Source organism: Meriones unguiculatus, chromosome 9, assembly GCF_030254825.1.
Source record: "Meriones unguiculatus strain TT.TT164.6M chromosome 9, Bangor_MerUng_6.1, whole genome shotgun sequence".
NCBI lineage: Eukaryota > Metazoa > Chordata > Mammalia > Rodentia > Muridae > Meriones > Meriones unguiculatus.
This window is the reverse complement of record NC_083357.1, coordinates 34,313,214-34,336,411: the sequence shown is the minus strand read 5'-3', so window position 1 is coordinate 34,336,411 and position 23,198 is coordinate 34,313,214.

Genomic DNA, 23,198 nt, shown 5'->3' with positions numbered 1-23,198 from the left:
CTTTATAAGTGCATTTGGACTGCAGTATCAACCTTTGGGGATAGGGAAAGAAGTTTATCTGTGACCATATCGAAAGCTGCATTGACTTCAGAATGCATGAGATCAGCAATATTTAGTTTTGATTTTCCTTCCTGCTTGTTGTCTCCTTACTGTCTTAAGAAAAATGGCTTATAATTTTTCCAGCAGGGCCTTGAGCTGACAGGCAGCTCCATTCATTTCCCAGAAGCAAATGGCTACCTTGTATATCCCATTTGGATACGCTCTTGTTACTCCAATGTTCTCCTTTTTATGGTGCCTTCAAACCCCAGGAAATATGGACTTTCCATTGTGTAGAAGCTGCTTGGTTTTCATCTATGAGTGAACATGTCATATTTCTCCAAGTTAACACACCTGTCATTTTGATTTTGAGGCTTTTAAACTTACAGTTTCTTTGTAAATGGCCAGATTCACTGCAAGTAAAGCACCAGGTATTTTGATATCTGAAATCTCTAGCTGTGGCTTGTTATTGTTATATTGGCAATATTCTGAGAGCCAATATCCGTTGTCTCTCTTATTCATTCATCTATTCGTACTGCTTGTGATTAATGGTCTAATTACTCTCTTACATTCAGTATTTGCATTCTCAAATGCAGAGGTCTCTGTTAACACCTCTCTGATCAGGGTTTGATACAGCTTTATTTGCAGCTGAAGCCAATCTTTGTAAGAAGTCTCTGAAATCCTCTCTAGGTCTTGTATTATTTCAGTAAATGAAATGGATCCTTTCCTGGACCCATCAACCATATCTCAAGCTCTGAAAGCTGCAACATGACATTGTTCTAAAACAACTTCATCGGATTAGATTTATTCTTGTAGCTGAGTATCACATCCTTCACCAAGCAATTGATCTTTAACAAAATTTATCCCCCTTGCTATATTTCATTGTTCTGCTTTCATGGCTTCATTCCCTCCACTATGATAATCACTGTAACTGTTGACGAGCTCCTAGCACAGCTGACACCAATCCCCTCCAATCTTAAGAATAAGACTGCTTATGTAGCCCAGTTACTTAGTGCTTATTCAATGAATGAGGGATGCATTCCATACAATACAATAGACTCTTTAAACTGCTTTAGATCTAGCATTTCTTTTTTTTATCATTGCTAAATCTTTTTTTTTGGATTTTTTTAATTTTATTCTTCTTATTAGTTACATTTTGTTAACTCTGTCTCCCAGCTTTATCCCACTCCCTCATTCCCTCCTCAACCCCACACTCCCTCCCTTGTCTCCTCCCTGCCCCTTTTCAAGTCCACTGATAGGGGAGGACCTCCTCCCCTTTCATTTGACCCTGTTTTATCAGGTATCTTCAGGGCTGGCTGCAAAGTCCTCCTCTGTGGCCTAACAGGACTGCTCCTCCCCTGGAGGGGTGGGGAGGTCAAAGAGCCTGTACTTGAGTAGATCTAGCATTTCTATTGGATGTCATGCTATCTCACCATAAGCATGACCACCATCAGCAACCATATGCTGTACAAAAACTGGGAAAGCTGATGGTGCTTGCATAGCCCTAGACAACTTTGGTGGCACACTTGGCTCAAGATTAACCCTTTTGTCCTGTGCAGTCTTCTGCTCTTCCCTGCCCTTTCAATCATAAAAGGGCTCCACAAATCTGGTAGGAAAAGTGTGTGGATCGCTAGCCCTTCAAGCCTAGTCAGCTTCCCTCTTTCATCCTGTGGGAAATTCATGCTCTCAGCTACCTTGTGTGAACCCCTTTGTCCTACCTTTATCAGCGGTGGTGCTATTTGCTTCCCAAGTCCTTCCATCGTTACCTTCAAATACTCTTGTTGACAGCCAACTCTGCAATCCTTTCAAAAACTCCAAAATTGAGCGAACCTTCTGATTTTTCAGCTATCCTTCCAATCTTTTTAAAAATGGAATGGAGAAAGAAGACAAAGAAATTGGAACTCCACTCTGGGATTAAAGCATTAGAGAAAGCAGCTGCAGCAGCACCAGCAGCAGCACCAGCAGCAGCAGCCACTATAAGCTTTTTGATGACATCTTAAAACAGTGCATTTATTGCTCCATAATCTGCAGTCTCCTAGGGCTTTAGAAACCAAGTATCCCATTATACCTAACGATGTCTGGATACCACCTGTAGGCAGTCTTTTTATCCATTTTATCTATCTATAGGTGGTGCCCAAGGTTCCTTGTCTGGGAAGGAAGGTGCTGTTTTTAAACTCAACTTTACTTGGGGGGGTTTAAAGCCTCTACCTCCCTTCCAATTCTCCAAACCTAGGTAGAAGAGAAAGAAAGTTAGAAGGGAAAGGGGACATAAACCTCTTTACTTCTTCTGACTGCATAGTGTTGTGTGCTTCTTTTGGGGACAATACAAATCTCAATCATCAGGATATCCAGCATTCTAGGTAACCAGCAACCAGCAATCTCAACAAGCAGTCATCTCTCTTTCCTTGAAGCATTATTGAAGTGTTAATAGCCTCAAAGCTGCCACTGCTATGCTTTCTTTCTCTGGGTTTTCATATTTATACCCTCTGACTCCTCATAATTCAACTAACTGCAGCTGACAAAAGCACACCCCTGCGTGAGGCCATTATCAACTGTAGATGAACTAAGGCAGTTCTATATGCCAAACTTGGGATTAAACAAAAACATATTTACATTACATAACTGAGTTTTTAAAGAAACAAAAATGTGGGAGTATGGTCTGGTGCTTTGTATTTGTCAATTGCTTCCCCCCCAACCCCCCCAAGATTCTTACTGTTTACAAGTGAACTGTCATGTACCACAAATATTGCTGTTTAATTTTGCCTAGGTAATTATTTCTGATTGACTGATTAAAAGGCCTAACCCTGGGCAAGGCAGAACGGGGTAAGCCTGGCCAAAATTCCAGGGTTTGAGGAGAGGAAAATCATGGGGAAAAAATGGACAGACAGGAAGGGAAGAGGAAGAAGGAAACCACCATGGGTAAGGTGAAGAGTGAACCATGTGGGCCAGGAGAAAGGGTTCCAAGATGACATGATGGAGGAAATGACTCATGAAGCAAGTATTTATGCAGTTATGGCTGGGAGGTAGGGCAAATTTGAATTGTTAAGTTGGATGGCATTGGCTAGGGGCTGGGAAGTAGATGGGAAGGTTATTGAGATATCTGCCCAGCCAAGGTGTTTTCAGACAATTATAAAGTTTAACAGGTATCTGGTCTTTATCTGATTGTGATAGTAATTTTTATAAGGCTAAAATAATGAACATATTTAGCCCGACATACATTTTACTTACAACAACATTAAAATTTCCACTACAGCATTTTCTTGTGTTAATTATATATAACAAGCCCTTGCTATTGTTTATTAAACTTTCAAATTAGCAGCTGTGAGTCTTTGACTTTTTAGTAACATATTGGTGGTGGCACACAACGTAATCCCAACACTCAGGAGCCTGAGGAAGGAAGATGGAAAGATCAAGCTCACGCAGAGTTTCATAGTGACATTTTCAAACAAACAAAAAAGGTATTAACTATACCTACATACAAAAGATTATTTGATTCTTATTACTTTTCATATTAAATAATTTCATTCGTTTTTAAATGAGGTATGGCTAGAAAAAAGAAAGAAGTTGGTTTTATTTATATTTCAAATGAAATGTTTAAAAACCACTTTAAATTGCTTAATAGGTTAGTATTTTCAATATTCTATTGCTTTCATAAATGTATCAAGTTATTTTAATTTCTGATGGAGTTTGGGTTTGTTTTATCAAATAATACTATCTCCGCTTAGGGTTAAATTTTATTTTAAATGAATACTATACTAGGTCAGACAGAGTTGAGAAGCAATAAGTATATAATTATAGATCCACCAAAATTTGAAATTTGGCTTTTGTGTATTGTCTTGAAATATTAATACAACTGGACATGACATGTGATTCAAAGAGCACAGAATCAAGAGACTCTGATGCATCACTGCCACAGAATATAATGAATCTACTGTTTTACAAATTTATAGCAAGGCAGATGATGCTACCAGAAAATGTAGTGTTTTATTACCATTATAATATGTGTAACGTTATGAAGTCAGCCAGCAGCCTGCCATCACTCACAAACTTGCTGAATGTTATGTTTATCATTAGTATGACAGATTACATAGGTTTCAAGACATTAGTCCCAGTAGACACATTACATAGCTGGACATCACTAGGACATAGCAACTCTATGGTCATTATCTCCTCAGTGTGAGCCGGCATACTGGGCGATTTTGCTGCAGGTTCTCCATGCTAGCCACTCATGAACTCGCTCACTACTGCATGCAGAGAGACTACATCTATTCATCACTTTTAAAATGAAAACCCCTTTTCTCAGGACTGGAGTTATATAGCTACCATTCTGATAATAAATTTTCTTCTTTTATAAGCAAAATGTTGAGGAAAAATTAGATGTTTACAGTGATTTTCTAGTAATAATGCAATTCAATCCTTTATGTTGAGCATTTCCTGTTTGAAAGTTTTCTATCACAACCAGGAGATATGACTTTTAACATTATTCATAAAAGAACCTAAATCTCGGTAAAACAAGAGCTTAGATATCAAATTTTTATAATGTACAGAACACTAAAACTAACCTATTGATATTTATTTATTCTAGCTTCAGAGAACTTCAGTGAAGAATAAGTGAATATGGCTAATTATTAAACAATACTTCATTTTGTATTGAGAGGGATCCAGAATTTAAACTAAATGAGATTCCAGTCTTGAAAGAATCAGTCAGTACCCATCCTCCAGATCCCCCATTTTTTTTTCTTATCCCCTGTCCATTGCTAGGAAAATCAAGGAACAAGACAAAACTAGCTAGGTTCAAATATCAGGCTTTTCTTTGGAACATTGGAAGGACTGTTATTTCTAGGATGCTCTCCCATTTCAGAACCAATGCCAAGTTGGAGTCTTTGAGACCCTAGAGCTAAGTGGTTCTCTCTGTACTAACTCTGCCTCTGAATCAAATAGCCAATCTGAAAGACTACAGCTTTGGAGCATTCTATGATGCTATGAAGAAAACAGAGTGCATAGATGTAGAATAAGTTTAGGGAAAATGTAAGATCTAGATAAATCATATTTTGATTTGAAAAAAGACAGTTTTTTAAAATGTCCATGGTGAGGGCCAAACTGGATAATACTGTGATAAAAAGGAAACAACTGAGTCCATAGCAAAAAGTGGCAGCTACAAATAGAGGTGATAAAATCAAAAGCCAAGCAAGGGGGGGGGGGGGGAGAAAGGGAAGTTAAGTTTCACCTGAAACAGAGTAGATAGTATTTACAGAGCAGAAAGTTAAATTCAAAAGGAGAGGGAGAGAAAGGATAATAAAGGAAGAGGGAAAGGGGGGGCATCAACTTAAGCGGGTGCATCAGAAAACATGGTTTGCTTTGGGGATGTTGATAAGCCTAAGGGTCTTCAAGCAGAAATTATCTCACAGGAGTTGGAAACTCAAATCTGGATACTCAGAGACATGAAGAAATGTGATTTGAAGGAGAGATAATGAAGCTTTGCAGGGGAAAAGGTGTTGAGAGGACACAGAAAGCAAGTAACACACCAAAGGGAAATTTTGGGGACCACTATCTGTGAGAAGAAAAAAAATGATAAAGAGATGGGCATCAGCAAAAATGCATAGTACAGAGGGAGAAATATACCTTTACTATAGTCAGTGCCACAGAAGTCTGAGCAAAGACACAGTAAATGGAACAGGACTTTTAAAGACCAATACAATAGTATTTCTTTTAATGAACATGTTTGTTTGCTTGCACAAATGTTTTCCTCACAATTTTTCTTTTATTGAAAATAGACTCTTTTTCCCTCACTTAATCCATCTTTACCACAGTTTTCCCTTCCTCTCAGTTCCCTGCTACCTCCTCCCCGGTTCAGGTCGTCCTTCCTGTCTCTCATTAGAAAACAAAGAGAATTCCAAGGTTTAATAATACTATATAAGAAACTATCATAAAATACAACAAGAATTATCACATTGGAGTTGGACAAGACAAACGAAAGGGGGGGGCAAATCCTGAAAGAAGTGTCATTTACACAATCAGGAATGCCATAAAAGCATTAAACTAGAAGCCAAAATATATCTGAACAGGATCTAATGTAGGCCCATGCAGACCTGTGCAGACCCTGTGCAGGCTGCCTCAGCCTCTGTAAACTCATATGTGTATTGATATTTTTTTTTATTTAGGGGGATTTGTTTTCTTAGTATTCTCTATCCTCTCTGAGTTCTTACACTTTCTGCCTCCTCTTTTATGTGGTTTCTTAAGCCCTAAAAGGAAGAATTTGACAGAGACATCTGATTTAGATTTGAGTGTTCCAAAGTCTCTCACTCATTGCTTAATGTCTGGCTGTTTGTTCCCATAAGCTGCAGGAGGAAGCCTTTCTGGTGTTAGCTGAGCAAGGTGTTTATATATGAGTGCAGCAGGATGTCATTAGGGGTCATTTTATCACTGGTTTGTTGCTGTACTTTAATTTAGTTGTTTTAAAAATAGTAGTACCCAAATTTACTCTAAGTCTCTGAGTTATCTAGTATTTGGTTCTCAGTTACTCAAAAGTATTGGGTTATGGGTATCATCTCGTGGAGTGAGTATTAAGTCAAATCAGATAATGGCTGGTTACTCCCACAAGCTTTGTGCCAACACTACCCCAGTATGTTCTATAGACATACTTTGTAGATCAAAGTATTTGTGGCCAGGTTGGAGTTTATATTTCTTTTTTTTGTAGCATGTAGACTACCTTCCTATACCAAAGACACTAGAGTATAAGGGTGAAGAGTCTATTTAGGGATCAGCTCACCTTCTTCATATTCAATAAGTTGTGTAGCTGCTGTTTTCAACAACAACCTTTGCTGTCAGTTTGTGGAGAATGGCTTGGCAACCTTTTAACTGATTCCTGTAATTAAAATGAGTCATCAGTAATTCAAAAACAAAACAGTTCAGACAAGGCAGTTCATTGATCATTGAACTTTGAATCTTGTTGGTTTAATGACAAGGCCTCTTTCTGTAGCCAAGGCTGACCTGTAACTTGTGTTCATCCTCCTGCATCAGCATGCAGTAAAACTAAAAGTGAAAGAAAAGTGACCCCAGAGAAAGGACATGAGGAAGGATTTCTGTGCTAGGGGTGACTTTGACATTTGGGCAAGGTTTGTGTCTCACCTTTGAATTTTACATATTGAACAATTCTATAATGCTTTGCTTGTGCCTCCACAAGCCATATTTAAACCACTAGTCATCAAGGCTTGAAATTGGACTCAGAGTTGAATGTATGCACTGCTCCTGCAGAAGAAACAAGTTCAGTTTGTAGCATCTTTGTCAAAAGGCGCAAACACACCTATAACTTCTGCTCCAGGGGAATTGACAGAATCTTCTAGCTTACACCATCACCTACTGGTGTGTGCATGTGACTGCACCCAAACACACACAGAGGCAGTTAAATAAATATTTAATTAAAAAAAAAAAAACAGCAGTTGAACAGAAAATCTCAGTCCTTAATGAATGAATGAAATATTAATTAGAATGCTGGAACATGGGGTGCCCAGTGATATTGATTTTAAGTGAGAGAGAACAATGAGAAAATTGCAATATTAAGTTTGATAATAGCTGTGAACAGATGAACTAGTCATGTGGATGAAAGCTAATTTTGCATTGAGGACCTAGCAATGGAAAGAGAGCTTTATACAGGGAAAAATGAAATTATTCCATATGGAAGGTGATGATAAAAATGCATAAAATTACAGGGGAAATCAGATTTGTCAAGCCTGTAGTAGTCTTAGAGAATCAGACAGCTTTTCATCCAGAATGAAGAGTGAGAGAAGAGGATGGAGAGGTATGGAAACTTGGAGCAGTGGATAAGAAGAACAAATCTGGAGATAAGTCATCAGTCAGGCTGAGAAATTTCTACATGAGAGGAAAACCAAGCTGAATTAGTGTTGGGTGAATTATGTGGAAGAAACTGGACACTGCCCGGACACTTGCCAAAGCAGTATTTGAAAGGAGCTAAGTAAGGACGAAAGAAACACACACAAATATCTAGGACCCTGTGTTCCTTAAGAAACCAAGCTGGGCAAGCCATGATGAGCAGCCAATAAACAGCACCCCTCCATGGTTTCTGTATCAGCTCTGGTCTCCAGTATCCTGCTTTTTTTGAATTTTTGTCCTGATTCCTTCAATGATGAATTGTGCTGTGAACATTCAAGCCAAATAAACACTTTCCTCCCCAAATTTCTTTGGTCATGGTGTTTCATCACAGCAATAGTATCCCTAAGACAATGATTTTCAGCAACATTGGGCTGCCAGGAAACAATCCCAGGAAAAATATTGTTAGAAAAACAGAGAACTATGAGTCATGAAGATAGGGGAGAGTTTCTTATAATAAGTGAAATGGATATCTGGCAGCTTTTTGTAGAGAAGAAACATTTAGGGATAAAGTTCTCTAGTATGTAATTCTCATGAAATGAAATACTTTGCTTTAATCAGCAGAGGGCTCTGTTGATGCTGGCGGTCTGTATGGACATTAGAGACCATCTGAGGTCCATGGTGTAGAATTCATGTGGATAACCATGGTCTCTGTTGTCACCAGAAACTACGTGGACATCCATAAAGGGCAAGGGAATTCCTTTTGCAGTGGCATCAATGCCTGAAGACTCACAGTTGAGAAAAAGGGACATACAAAGCTTCTATGACAACCCTTACCCCCACACAACCTGCCTATCCCTAAAGCTAATAACCAAGACAGAATTTAATTGAAGAAAACTTTTTTAAAAATTGAGATAAGGGGATAGTACCCAGTGTGTATGGCTTCTGTAGTAGCAGGACCCCAGTGAATTCAGAGCAAGCAAGAGGCTACATGGCAGACCCCAAAACTCCACTGTCTGCATGTTTTAGGTGAGAGGAAAGTCCAAAAATACCATGAAAAAGTGGTTTCAACTTCTGGCCACTTAGATATTCCCACCTTCTCAAGGAAAGTTTCCATGTACCAGGGGCATACTCTTTCAGCCTCTGGCCACCTGACTTCAAGAATCCAGGGAAATGGTCCCTGCCTCTGTCTGTGACTCTACCAGTAAAGACTGGCCAGACCTCAGAAATATACAGGTTCTTTCTCCAAGATGGTAGTTCCCAGTGTATATGGTATCTGGGTGGCTTGAGTTCAGAGAACACAGAGTGAGCAAGTGAGCAAGTGGCAGGGGACTGACTCCAGAAGTTCTCCCAGTGAGAGCAGAGATCCTGAGTTCCTGAGGAGACCTGCTGGGCCTCAGGGTCATAGAGGCTAGGCACCCTGACTCGAATCCCTTGCTTGTGGGTCTAACTGGGCCATAGCCATTTGAAGAGAACATGGTGTTATTCCCTAAGATCCAGGAGCTATTCCACAACTATACCTACCATCCCATGGACAGCTGTTCCAGGATCATCAAGCCTCATGCCAAGAGTGCTTTCCACACCTTTGAGAATCCAGTGGGCACCAGGAACAACCAGCCAATGCAAGAGACAACCATATGGCTAAAGGCCATCAACAAAAGCCAGGTTTCTATAGCACCTTTAGAACACAGTTATACAACTTCAAGGTGAAACACAAGAAAATGACCTTAAATCTATGCTTCAACATATGATTATGAGATGAGAAATGCCTTTGAATAGAAAATGAAAGAATCCCTTTAAAAAGTACACATGATACAAACAAACGTGAAAGAAATAAATAAAAAGGTTCAGGACATGAAAATGGAAGCTACAATTGAAGAAATCAATACATCCATCAAAGAAAATGCTAAAACTAAAAATTTCATGAAATAAAACATCCAAGAAATCAAGAATACTATTATAAGAGGAAACCTAACAATAAGAGCAATAGAAGAAAGAAGATTCCCAACTCCAAGGCTAAGAAAATATTTTCAACAAAATTACAGAAAAAAAGTTTTTCCAACCTAAAGAAAGAGATGATTATAAACATACAAGAGGCCTACAGAATGCCAAATAGATTAGACCAGGGAAAACATCTCCCCACCATATAATAAAACACTAAATGTACTGAGCAAAGAAAATATTATATATATATATTAAAAGCTTCAAGGGAAAAAAGGTCAAGTAGCATATAAAGGCAAAGGCAACTTATTAGAATCACACCTGACTTCACAACAGAGACTCTAAATGCCAAAAGGGCCTGGAAAGACATCTTGCAGACCCTAAGAAACCACAGATGTCAGCCCAGACTACTATACTCAGCAAAACTTTTAATCACCATAGATGAAGAAAATAAGATATTCCACATAAAAAAAAAATTAAACAGCATCTAGGTACAACCCCAGCCCTACAGAAGATGCTAGAGGGAAAACTCCAACCAAAAGAAATAAACTACACCCATGAAAACACAGGGTATAAGTAACTCCACTGCAGCAAAACCAAATGCAGAGAAACACATAAACACACTCTAAACACCAACATCAAAATAACAGGAGCTAGCAATCATTTGTCATTAATATCTCTCAACATCAAGGGATTTAATTCCTCAATAAAAAGATACAGGCTAATAGAATGGATGTGTAAATAGGACCCATCATTCTGCTGCATACAAGAAACACATTATAACAACAAAAATGGATACTTCCTCAAATTTAATGGGCTGAAAAGGTTTTCCAAGCAAGCATACCCAGGAAGTAAGCTGGAGTGGCCATTCTAATATCAAGTAATATAAATTTTGAACAAAAATTAATCAAGAGTGATAAGGAAGTACACTTCATACTCATAAAAGGAAAAGCCCACCAAGATAACAACACTGTTCTGAACATCTATACCCCAAATACAAGGGCACACTCATTTGGAAAATAAATATTACTAAAGCTTAAATCACTCATTAGTCTTCACATATTAATAGTGGGAGAATTCAACAACCCACCCAAGGACAGGTCATTAAGACAGAAACCAAACAAAAATAATTTAACAAAGGCCATGAATTAAATGGACTTAACAGATATTTATAGAACATTTCCCTCAACGCAAAGAAATATATATTCTTTTCAGCACCTCATGGAACCATCTCCAAAATTGACCAAAATTGTTACCACTGGTCACAAAGCAAGCCTCAACAGTTACAAGATTGAAATATCCCCTTTTATCTTATAAGACCACCATGGATTAAAGCTAGATTTCAACAACAGAAATAAAACAGAAGCTTCAAACTCATGGAAACTGACCAATGACCACTGGGTCTGAGAAGAAATAAAGGAAGAAATTTAAAACTTCCTAAAATTCAATGAAAATGAAGACACCACATATCAAAAGTTCAGGACACAATAAAAGCAGTGCTAAGGGTAGGTACTAAGGAAAACATTCAGAGTACTAAGTGCCTTCATAAAGAAATTGGAGTGTTCTCATACTAGCAATTTAAAAACACAACTAAAAGCTCAAGAACAAAAAGAAGCAAACACACCCAAGAATTTCACCCAATGAAATTTGGGGCTGTAATGAATAAATTGGAAACAAAGGTGAATACAAAGAATCAATGAAACTAAGAACTGGCTCTTGGAGAAAGTCAACAATATAGATAAACCTCTCACCTAACTAACTAAAAGGCAAAGACAGTTTCCAAGTTAACAAAACCAAAAATGAAAAAGAGGACAAACAACAGACATTGAAGAAACCCAAGGAATCATTAGGTCTTACTTCAGAAGTCTGTATTTTGTAAAATTGGAAAATCTAAAGAAAATGAACAATTTTCTTGATAGGTTTCACTTATCAAAGTTAAGTAAAGATCAGGTAATCAGTTTAAACAGCCTATAACCCCTAAGGAAATAGAAATAGTCACCAAAAGTCCCCCAACAAAAAAGTTCAGGGCCAGATAGTTTTAGGATGGAATTCTACCAGACCTTCAAAGAAGAGCTAATACCAATACTCCTCAAACTCTTCCACAATATAGAAACAGAAGGAACTCATTCTATGAAGCCATAGTCACCCTGATACCTAATCTACACAAAGACTCAACAATGAGAAAAAAAAAAGGATTTCAGACCAATCTCCCTCATGAAAACTGATGCAGTAAAAAATACTCAGTAAATCTTAATATCTGCTTTGATACACTGCTAGGTAGAGTCTTTCAGAGACCCTCTGTTGTAGGCTTCTGTCCTGTTACTTGTTTGCTCCTACATCCAATGACCAACCCACTTGTCTTTCTAAGCGAAGATTGATCATCTTACACCATGTCCACTTTCTTGTTTATCTTCTTTAGGTGTATATATTTCAGTATACATATCCTATCTTATAGGTATGTATACCTATAAGATAGTTACCACATATAGGTATGTATACCTATAAGATAGGTAGCTATCTTATACTAGCTATGGTAGCTCAGTATCCAAGTGGGTTCTCTAGTAAGGGGATCAGTGACTATTTCTGACATGAACTCAATGGCTAGCTCTTCGAGCCCTATCCCTCAGAGGGAGGAACAGCTTTGCTAGGCCACAGAAAAGGACATTGCAGCCAGTCCTGAAGAGACCTGGAAAGCTAGGGTCAGATGGAAGGGGAGGAGATCCTCACCTATCAGTGGACTTGGACAGGGGCAGGGAGAAGATAAGGGAGGGAGGGTAGGATTCAGATGGAATGAGGGAGGGGGCTACAGCTGGGATACAAAGTAAATAACCTGTGATTAATATAAAAAATAAAAATTATTATTAAAAAATATTTAGTAAAACTCTCACAAACTAAATCCAAAAACATGTCAAATATATCATCCACCATGTTCAAGTAGGCTTCATCCCAGGGATGCAGAGATGGTTCAACATAAAACTCCATCAATGCAATCTACATATAAACAAAATGAAAGAAAAAAAAACACATGATCACTCATTAGATGTAGAAAAGCCTTTGACAAAATCCAATACACGTTCATAATAAAAGTCTTGAAGAGAGTTTGTATACAATGCCCATACCTAAACATAATAAAGCCTATACACAGCAGGCCAATAGCCAACATCAGATTAAATGAAGATGAATAGAAAGCAATTCCATTAAAATTAGGGACAAGACAAGGCTGCCCACTCTTCTCATAGCTCTACAATATAGTACTTGAAGTTCTAGGTAGAACAAGAAGACAACTAAAGGAATTCAGGGGAACAAATTGGAAGGAAGAAGTCAAAGTTTCCCTGTTCACAGATGATATGATAGTATGTATAAGTGACCCCCAAATTCTACCAGAGAACTCTTCAGCTGATAAACACCTTCAGCAAATTAGCAGGATACAAAATTAATTAAAAAATTAGTAGACCTCCTGTATACAAACAAGCAGGCTAAGAGAGAAATTATGGAAAAAAACACCCTTCAAAATAGCCACAAATAATGCAAATTATCTTGGTATAACTATAAACAAGAAAGTAAAAACCCTGCATGACAAGAAGCTAAAGTCTATGAAAAAAATTGAAGACAAATTCAGAAGATGGAAAGATCTCTCATGCTCATGAATTTGTAGGATTAATATAGTAAAAATAGCCAAATGAAATCTATATATTCAATGAAATCCTCATCAAAATAACAACACATTTCATTTCCAAACTTAAAAGAACAATTCTCAACTTCATACGGAAAAAGAAAAACCCAGAATAGCTAAATCAGTACTATACAGTAAAAGAACTTCTGGAGGTATCTCTATCTCTAACTTCAAACTGTGCTACAGAGCAATAGTTTAAAAACTGCATGCTATTGGCATAGAAACAGACTGGACAAATTGAAGGCCCAGAAATTAACCCTCACACCTATGGTCACTTGATTTTTGACAAAGAAACCAAAACCATACAATAGAACAAAATAAAACATCTTCAACAAATGGTCCTTGTCCAATGTAGAAAAATACAAATAGATCCATATTTATTTCCCTGCACAAAACTCAAGTCCAAGTATATGAAAGAACTCAACATTAAACCAGCAACACTTAATCTATTAGAAGAGAAAAATGGGAAGCAGCCTTGAACTCATTGGCACAGGAGACAACTTCTGAAACAGAACACCAACATCCCAGGCTCTAACATAAAAAATTAATAAATGCAATCAGACATGCTCTTCTCTGGGTCCAAAGTGGCTGACCCTGAGTGCAGTGCTTAGCCTCGCATCTTGAGGGTATCATTTTAGCTTTTTATGGTATCCAACCATGCTTGGGGAGAATGTCCTGCTTCAATGGCTGTAAAGGCCTGAATGATCATGGCTGCATCACACTGTTGTGAGACTCTAATCTTGCATATATACCACAGGCAAACCAAGGAGACCAACACCAGAAGGCCTGCTAACACTCCCATGCCCGCCCATTCCTTCAGATGATTCATGGCTGCAGCAATCCATGTTGATAATCCTGTGGCTAGTCCTGCGTCCACTCCGGTAGAATTTACTGTGACAATGGCCACTCTCAGCTGCTCCATCGTAGTATCGAATTCTCCATTGCATGCGGGTTGATGCCCCAGGTCCCGCCTCTGAGAAAAAGGTATCGGACGGGTCTGATGCTCTTTGGGTGGATGACACCTAAATGAACATCGGTACAAAGTCCCAATTTATTTCTAATATCAGAGATCAGACCTCTACTCTTGCCTGATGCGTCTAAAACAAAAAGGGGGAACTGTAGAGAGCTGCGGAATGCTATGCCTTAAAGATGGAGCTGGTTTCCGCCTTCCACCTTCCCGATGGTGAGTGCTCTCTGTCACGAACAATTCCACATTTGGCTAAGGCCGAGGATCTGGCTTGCTTCCATGTATGTGGACCTATCTGCATTGCCCCCGTGGCACGCCTGGGTTGGCTACCCAGAGGCTATTTAAGCTGTGGGCTGGCTTTCCCCGGGGTCCGAGGATTGTTCAATGTTCCTGAATAAACTGCATTGAAAAAAAAATTAATAAATGGATCCTCATGAAACTGAAAAGATTCTAATAGGCAAAGTATACTGCCTACAGAGCAAAACAGCAACCTCCAGTTTGGGAAAAGGTTGTCATCAACCCTACATCTGAAAAAGGGCTAATATACAAAATATATAATGAATTCAAAACTTAAACACCAATAAACCAAATAATCCATTTAAAATGGGGTACAGTCTGTACTATTATTTACCTTTTGTGTGCTAAATTAGAAGAATTAAGGGTACTTAATATACTAGTACTTCAGTAAATTCAGTGTCCATTGGATATGGCAGACATCTAGTGTTTGTTCATTGATCACAAATGACTATGGTAAATGAACACTGATTTTTTAAAATATTTTTAATTTTTATTAATTACAGTTTATTCACTTTGTATCCCCCCGTACCTCCCTCACTCTTCCCTTCCCAGTCCAACACTCCCTCTTTCCCCATTGGTGTCCCTCTGCCAGTCAACTTATAAGGGAGGTCCTCCTCCCCTTCCCTCTGATCCTAGTCCATCATGTCTCATTAGAAGTGGTTGCATTGTCGTCTTCTGTGGCCTGTCAGGAACTCATTGGCCTGCTCTTTGATCACCACTCCTTGAGGGGGAAACACTTAATTTTAATGGCATTCTAACAGCATAATGAAAGGAATGATAAGTAGATTGATTCTATAGAAGATGAAATGTAAACAAGGGACAAGATAGTAAATATAGCAGCAGCCCAAGAGAAGTAGACACCATCATTATGAAGAGTTTCATTATATAGCAGAGTAGTATTATATTTTTTTGGTCTTTTTAAAAATTGTTTGTTAATTACAGTTTATTCATTTTGTATCCCCCTGTGGTTCCCTCCCTCCTCCAGTCCCAATCCCTTCTTTCCTCCACAGTCTGTATGCATGCCCCTCCCCAAGTCCACTGATAGGGGAGGACTTCTTTTCCTTCCTTCTGATACTAGTCAATTAGGTCTCATCAGGAGTGGCTGCATTGTCTTCTTCTGTGGCCTGGTAAGGTTGCTTCCCCCTCAGGGGTAGGTAATTAAAGTACAGGCCAATCAGTTCATGTCAGAGACAGTCCCTGTTCCAATTACAATGGAACCCACTTGGATACTGAACTGCCATGGGCTATATCTGTGCAGGGGTCTTAGGTTATCTCCATGCATGGTCCTTGATTGGAGTATCAGTCTCAGGAAAAACCCCTGTGCTCAGATTTTTTGGTTCTGTTGCTCTCCTTGTGGAGTTCCTGTCCTCTCCAGATCTTACTGTTTCCCACTTCTTTCCTAAGATTCCCTGCACTCTGCCCAAAGGTTGCCCATAAGTCTCAGCATCTGCTTTGATAGTCTGCAGGGCAGAGCCTTTCAGAGGTCCTCTGTGTCAGGCTCCTGAATTGTTCCCTCTTTTCTCCTTCTTCTGATGTCCATCCTCTTTGCCTCTCTGGATAGGGATTGAACATTTTAGCAAGAGTCCTCCTTCTTGATTAGTTTCTTTAGGTGTACAAATTTTAGTAGGTTTATCCTATATTATATGTCTATATGAATGAGTATATACCCTGTGCATTTTTCTGCTTCTGGGATAGCTCACTCAGAATGATCATTTCTAGATCCCACTATTTACCTGCAAATTTCAGCCATCTGAATGGCTATCAAAAACTCAAGTGACAACACATGCTGGAGAGGTTGTTGAGAAAGGGGAACCCTCCTCCACTGCTGGTGGGAATGTAAAGTTGTGCAACCACTCTGGAAAGCAATCTGGCACTTCCTCAGACAACTAGGAATATCACTTCCTCAGACAACTAGGAATAGTGCTTCCTCAAGATCCAGCTATACCACTCCTAGGCATATACCCAAAAGAGGCTCAAGTACACAATAAGGACATTTGCTCAACCATGTTTGTAGCAGCCTTATTTGTAATAGCCAAAAGCTGGAAACTGCCCAGATGCTCCTCAGTGGAGGAACGGATACAGAAATTGTGGTACATTTACACAATGGAATATTACTCAGCAATAAAAAACAAGGAAATCATGAAGTATTACATTCTTAAATAACCAAAATGTTAGACTTGGATTGATCATATGCATCCAGCCTTTTTAATTTTACTGATAATGAAGTGGAGGCAGGTGGTGAGTGAAGTGTGGAAAGGATGGAAGAAAATCCTTCTTGAGTTTGTAAAGACTGGTGCCTGGGTCCTGATTATGTTTTTCTGACTCCAAATACAGTCTTCTTTCCATCATGTGATGAAATATGAAAAGACAAATCAGTGTGGAAATGATCTTTAAGTGCCAATCATGTAGAAACTTTTAATAAACTTTATGATAAAAATCAAAATATACTGGTGGGAGCTATTATCTTGAGGAAGGTAACCCAGAAACAAAAAGACACACATGGTTATATACTCACTTATAAGTTCTTATTAGACATATAGTATATGATAAATATACTAAAATCTATACTCATAAAGAAGGTAAACAAGTAAGACCCTATGGAGGATGTTCAATACTCATTCAGAAGGACAAATGTGATAGACATTGGAAGCAGGAGAAGACAGGGAACAGGACAGGAGCCTACCACAAACTGCTTCTGAAAGACTCTGCTGATGGAGGTATCAAAGCAGAGGCTGAGACTTATAGCCAAACTTTGGGCAGAGAGCAGGGAATCTTATGGAAGGAGGGGGAGCTATAAAGAGCTGGAGGGGACAGGAGCTCCAAAAGGAGATGAACAAAGCAAAACAAAAAATGAAAAAAACTTGAGTCCTGAGGGCCCTGAAGAGAATGTATACCTAAACCAAGGACACTGCAAGGAGAGGACCTAAAACTCTGGCTCAGCTGTAACCCATAGACTCAGTCTACACATTGGTTAACTAATAAGGGGCACAGGGGCTTTCTCTGGTATGAACTCAGGGACAGGCTCTCTGATCACCTCCACTTGGGGGTGAGATGTTGCCAGGCCACAGAGGAAGACAATGCAACCAGTCTTGATGAGACCTGATAGGCTAGGGTCAGATAGAAGTGGAGGAGGACCTCCCCTATCAGTGGACTGGAGGAAGGACAAAGGAAGAGAAGTGGGAGGGAGGGTGGGATTGGCAGGATACAAGGGAGGGCACTACGACCTGGCTACAAATTGAATAAATTTTAATAAATAATAACAAAGAAAAAATTTGAATGCAGAACTAAACAGAGAATTTTCAACAAATGAGTCTCAAATGGCCATGAAGTACTTAAGAAATGTTTCCCCTCTCCCTTCTCCCAGAGGGAGGAGCACCCCTTCTAGGCCACAGAGGAGGACTCTGTAGCCAGTCCTGAAGATACCTGATAAACCAGGCTCAGACGAAAGGGGAGGAGGTCCTCCCCTATTAGTTGACTTGGAAAGGGGCAGAGAGAAGATGAGGGAGGGAAGGTGGAACAGGGAGGGAATGAAGGAGCAGGATACAGCTGAGATACAAAGTTAATAAACTGTAACTAATATTTAAAAAATTAGAAAAATTAAAAAAATACTTAAAAAAAGAAATGCTCAAATTTTGATTATGAGTCAAAACTGCATCTGCCTCGATATCCTGCAGGGTAGAGCTTTTCAGAGGTCATCTGTGGCAGGCTCCTGTCCTATTCCCTGTTTTCTCCCTCCTCCGATGTCCATCCTCTTTGCCTTTCTGAATGGGGATTGAGCATTTTAGCCAGAGTTCTTCTTCTTGATTAGCTTCCTTAGGTGTACAGATTTTAGTATGTTTATCCTATATTATATGTCTAATATCCACTTATGAGTGAGTATATAATATACCCTGTGTGTCTTTCTGCTTCTGGGATAGCTCACTCAGGATGATCTCTTCCAGTTCCCACCATTTACCTGCAAATTTCATGAATTCCTTGTTTTTTATTGCTGAGTAATATTCCATTGTGTAGATGTACCACAATTTCTGTATCTATTTCTTAACTTTGGGCAGAGTGAGGGAATCTTATAGAAGAAATGGGAGATAGTAAGATTTGGAGAGGATAGGAGCTCCACAAGGAGAGCAACAGATCCAAAATGTCGGGCACAGGGGTCTTTTCTGAGACTGATACTCCAGCCAAGGACCACTCATGAAGATGGCCTGGAACCCCTGCACAGAGGTAGTTCATGGCAGTTCAGTGTCCAAGTGGGTTCACAGTAATGGGGACAGAGACTGTCTCTGACAGGAACTTATTGGGCTGCTCTTTGGTCACCTCCTCCTGAGTGGGGAGCAGCCTTACCAGGCCACCGAGGGAGACAATGCAGCCACTCCTGATGAGAGGTCATAGACTAGGATCAGAGGGAAGGAGAAGAGGACCTCCTTTATCAGTGGACTGGCAGAGGGGCACAGGCAGGGAAGAAGTAGGGCCGGTGGGCTTGGGAGGAGAGGAGGAAGGGAGCTATGGGGACGGGGGAGAAAAAAAGAAAAAAACTGATTGTCCAGGAACGACTATACATTATATATATTTATGTTGCCATGGGTAGCATTTACTAGACATTGGAAATAGCGCACAACTTGGAAATCATATAATTGTGACCTGGAGCTAATTAGATTGAGGATTTAATGGAGTGAAGTTATTGACAGCTCACTAAAATAAATTAAGAAAAGCAGTTACTGCAGTGTGTTAAAAGTAATAAAATGTTGATTTTTTTTTCCTAAAAAAAGAGAAGAAAAGAAATGCTCAAAGTAGTTAGTCATGAAGGAAATGCAAATCAACATGACTCTGAGATTCCAATTTCCACCTGTCAGAATGGCTAAGATCAAACACTCACCACAAGCAGGCAAGGATGTGGAAAAGGGGAATGCTTCTCCATTGCTAGTGGGAGTGCAAACCTGTACATCTACTTTGGAAATCCATCTAGTACTTTCTCAGAGAATTGGAAATAGTGCTACATCAAGATCCAGCTATACCATTCCTGGGCATATACCCTAAAAATGCACCAACCATGTTGCAAGGACATTTATTCAACTATGTTCATAGCAGCTTTAATCATAATAGCCAGAAACTGGAAACTACCTAGATTTCCCTCAACTGAAGAATGTATAAAGAAAATATGGTAAATGTACATGATAAAATACTACTCAGCTTTTAAAAACAAGGAAATTATGGTATTTGCAGGCAAATGGATGGAACTAGGAAGGATTATCCTGAGTGAGGTAACCCAGACCCAGAAAGACACACATGGGATGTACTCACTTATAAACAGATATTAGCCGTCTATTACAGGATAACCATACTACAAATCTCAGCCCCCAGAATACTAAGTAACAAGGAGTGTCCAAGGGAGGCCTGCCTTGAATCTCACTGAGAGTCAATGACCCTCCTTGTTATTTAGGTTTCTTCAGATGGGGAAATAGAGAGTGGAAGAGGAAGTAGAGAGGAGACTAGAGAGATGGTCATAGAGAAAGGACATAGGAGATGGTATGGGAAGGGAAATGAGGTATGATCGAAATCAGATGTGGGGAGAGGAGGGAGAGGAGGTTTGAGGCCTGGAGAAAAAAGGGAAACTGAAAGCAAAGGCATCAATGAGACAAGCTGGAGACCTGCAACAGAGTAGGCCATAGGGATGTCTCTAGTAGAGCCTTTTAAGAGCAGGGACATGAAGACTCAGAAGACTACCTTCTAGCCAGGCAGTATCTATAATGGTGGGGAGGGAACATCAATATACCTATAAAACCTTCAAAACAAAATTTACCCTATCTACAAGATGTGTAGAGATAAAGATAAAGAATGAGGGAATGAATAACTAATGCCTGGCCCAACTTGAGACCCACCCCATGGGATAGAGATGACACCATTAATGATACTCTGCTAGGATTATAGACAAGAGCCTAGCATAACTGTCCTCTGAGAGGCCCCACCCAGCAGCTTATAGAATTGAATGCTGAGACTCACAGCCAAGCATTAGGTGGAGCCCACAGAGTCCTGTAGAATAATAGTAGGAAGGAAAGGTATAAGGAACTGGAGGGGACAAGAATATTTCAAGAAGATCAACAGAGTTAGCTAAGATAGATCCATGGGGAACTTACAGATACAGAATCACTAACCAAGGAACATGCATAGAATGGACCCAAGCACCCTACACATATGTATCTGATGGGCAATTTGACCTTTATGTGAGTGCCCTAGTAAGGTGAGAGGGTGCTGTCTATGACATGGACTCTGTTATCTGCTTTCAATCATTTAGCCCTAACAGAACCCATTGCCTGGAGTCAGTGGATGAGGATGATTTAAGACCTGCTATGACTTGATATGGTAGGATGAGTTGCTGGGGGAGGCTCACCTTTTCTGAGGAGATGGGGAGGGTGAAAAGGGTAATAGGGTGGGAAAGGGGAACCAGGAGAAGAGGAGGGAAGGTGCTACTATCAGGATGTAAAGTGAATATATAAATTAAAAATAAATTTTAAAATTGTGATAAGGACGCTGAAGTGTAGCTTTTCATAACTGATGTCTTCTGACAGGATTTTAGGTGAGGAAGGACTCAGTTTACTTTAAGGGCTGGTCATTGTGAATTTTACAATATTCCAGTGAGCATACAGTAACACAAATTGGATCTTGCTTGCTTGTTTGCTTGCTTTCTCGTTTTCTTGCTTTTTTTTTTTTTTTTTTTTCTGAGGTGGTTGATGGACTTGTACAGAGTTGGAAGTGAGTGTGATCAGGGTATGATGTAAAATTCTCAAATAACCTATAAAAATTATGTTGGGAAAAAGAAACTGCAACCCTCCATGATTGAAAAATAAAAATTAAAACCATTTTCCTTATAAGTGAGAAGAAGTTACAAAGATTTCCACGGTGTTGGCTTTCAGAAACTCTTCAATTACATAAAAAGTGACAAAAGCTTACCAAGCACAAGCAATACTTGTAATCAATCATACTCTAGACACCTGTTATAAACAGTATTTATGTGTTTCTGAAATGAAAACATCCAACCTATCTTTTTAACATTTTTAATGTAATTTAATTTTATGAGATGAATGTTTTGTCTGTATATATGTATGTGGTACCATGTGTGGACCTGGTATCTAGAGATTAGAGAAGGCATCAGATGTTCAGGAACTAAAGTTAGGGACAGTGATGAGCCATCATGTAGTTGCTGAGGAGCTAACCTGAGACCTCGGGTAGAACTATAGGATGCTTAATCCCTGAGCCATCTCTTCAGCCCCTCAGAATTGATTTTCAAGTACTAACTTTCTTCAAAATTTATTATATTTTAGTTCCAGAAAAATAGCAAGAAAAATAAATTATATGGAAAAACAATAACCATGAATTACACTGTATGGTTTGGTGTGAATCTATTCCAACTTTTAAAAGTGTTTTTTAACTTTATTTTTCATGAATATTTAATTTAACATTTTGTTCTATATGAATGATTTATCTCCAATTTTTACCTTATTTAATAGTGACATTCTTTGCCTTGGATTTCTTATAGCTGTATTGCTTCATTTTTGCTTTCTACATGTGGCCTTCCTCTCTTTGTATCTCTGTCTACCAGTCTACATCCTAAGTCAGTCGGGCCTCGTCTTGACTACAGTACTAAATGCTGCAGCTTCCTGGGTGTGTATGGGAGACCCTGTTTTCTAGTATTCATTCACCCCCTCTGGCTCTTACAGTCTTTCTGCCCCCTCTTCTTTAAGCCTGTCGAGGAAAGAGTACAGTATAAATGTTCCATTTCTGGCTGAGTATTCTGATGATGGCTTCGTTCTCTGCAGCTTGACTAGTTGTAGGTCTCTGTTAATTACCATCTATGGCTATAGAAGCTTCTGATTAGGGTTGAAAACGTGTTAATCTGTATCTCTGCCAAGTGGACAGGCTAGAGTGTTTGATGCTGTCTTTTTTTTTTCAAGCAGTAAATTATTCTTTCCAGAGACTTTAGAAGGAACAAAGCCCTTTACTTCAGATTTTGTTATATCAGATATTTTAGTATCTTTACATCAGATTTGTTGTTTCAGGTCTAATGAGCAAATTAAGCTGCACATATGAACTCACAATAGTTATGACTGTACGCACAAGCCCTGTACAATAGCAGCATGGAGAGAGAGGTGGACTAGATGTCCCACTGCTAAAGTACGAGCTACTGGCAATCAATAACTGCTAAGAGTGAAGGTTATTCTTATTCTTATTACTAAGAAGTATAAAAAAAATCCTTTTAGAAAAAAAATAGTGACATTCTTAATTTTTCTTCCTCGTTTGATATTTCTCTTACCACTCCTTCACTATCAACCTTTGATTATTGTGGTGGTTTGAATAAAAATAGCCTCCATCAACTCATACCTTGAATACTTGGTCCTCAATTAGTGGAACTGTGTAGGAAGGATTAGAAGGTGTGGCCTTGTTTGAAGGGGGTATGCCATTGGGGGT